This window comes from Silene latifolia, chromosome 9, assembly GCF_048544455.1.
Source record: "Silene latifolia isolate original U9 population chromosome 9, ASM4854445v1, whole genome shotgun sequence".
Classification (NCBI taxonomy): Eukaryota; Viridiplantae; Streptophyta; class Magnoliopsida; order Caryophyllales; family Caryophyllaceae; genus Silene; species Silene latifolia.
In genome coordinates, this window is record NC_133534.1 from 10,265,580 (window position 1) to 10,267,438 (window position 1,859).

The following is a 1,859-nucleotide window of genomic DNA, read 5'->3' on the forward strand; positions in this document are numbered from 1 at the left end:
GGCTAGTGCGACATTCTTAGAGAAGGAATTTCTCGAGAATGCAAAGAGTGATAGAACCTTCGAACTGTCGGAGATTCCAGAACCAAGTACCGAGCAACTATTGGAGGAACCTATTCCTTCAATCCCGGCTGCGGTTAACATTCCTGAGGAACCTAGGAGGTCGGGAAGAGTCTCTATTCCTCCGGACAGATACATTGGTATGGTCGAGGAACATGACATAGATGACATTCTACTCTTAACGAGTAGTGAACCCGCAACCTATAAAGGTGCCATGACCAGTTCCGACTCAAAGCTATGGCTTGAGGCCATGCAATCCGAGATGGACTCTATGTATGAGAACAACGTATGGGATCTTGTTGACTTACCTGCTAAGGTTCGTCCCCTTCAATGCAAATGGCTTTACAAGATAAAGCATTCTGTGGAAGGTCAACAAGATATCTACAAAGCACGACTAGTTGCTAAAGGTTTCACCCAAGTGCCAGGTTTGCACTACGATGAGATTTTTGCACCCGTAGTCATGCTGCGTTCCATTCGGATTATATTAGCGATTGCCGCTTTTCATGACTATGAAATTTGGCAAATGGACGTGAAAACCGCCTTCTTAAACGGCTTTTTGGAGGAAGAGTTGTACATGGTACAACCCGAAGGTTTTATCGATCCACAACATCCTAAGAAAGTGTGCAAGCTTAAGCGTTCCATTTATGGACTTAAGCAAGCATCTCGGAGTTGGAATCATCGCTTCGACCAAGTGATAAAAGAAAATGGATTCATTCGATCAGTCGAGGAACCATGTCTCTATATCAAGTCGAGTGGGAGCAAGATTGTCTTCCTAATATTGTATGTTGACGACATACTCCTGATTGGGAATGACATACCTCTCTTAACTTCGGTGAAAGTATGGTTGAAGAACCATTTCCAGATGAAAGATCTGGGTGAGGCACAAAGAATTTTGGGCATCCGTATCTATCGAGATAGATCACGTCGGATGTTATCTCTCAGTCAGGAGTCTTACATAGACAAAGTCCTAGAGAGATTCAGCATGACTAACTCCAAAAGGGGGTTTCTTCCTATGGCTCCAGGGGTGCATTTGAGCAAGTCTCAGGCACTAGAGACACCGGAAGAGAAAGAGCGCATGACACGGATTCCTTATGCCTCGGCTATAGGATCAATCATGTATGCCATGATATGCACACGTCCGAACGTGACATATGCATTGAGTATGACAAGTCGATTCCAACAGCATCCAGGTGAATCACATTGGATGGCTGTCAAGAACATTCTTAAGTACCTACGGAGGACTAAAGATTGGGCATTGACTTATGGATCGAGATGACTCGAAATCTCAGTCTGGATTCGTTTTTACTCTTAATGGCGCTACTACGATCGGTGGAAGAGTTCCAAACAAAGTGTTACAGCAGATTCTACGACTGAGTCCGAGTACTATGTCGCGTCTAGACATGTACAACGGAAAGCTCATCTAATCCGAGATTACGTGGAGCAAAAGGAAGTAGTGATAGAAAAGATTGCTACACATGATAATATAGCAGATCCTCTCACTAAACCATTACGACAAGATACGCATGAGGGGCATGTTAATTCCATGGGAATTAAACGTGTTCCTGAGTTGTAGTACTCTTTTATGGATTAGATTCATCATCTGGTGTACTCTATACGACATCATCGTTTTGATATTTATATATATTATGTTTTTCATGTGGAATTGTACGACAATTTTGAACACCACAAAGTGAACTGAACAAACATTATATTTTTAGTCCTTAATTGCCCACATGAGCTGATAACTCTGGCAATTATTTTGTGACGTTGGTTGATGGTGGGTTCAACGAGCCATAAGTCAA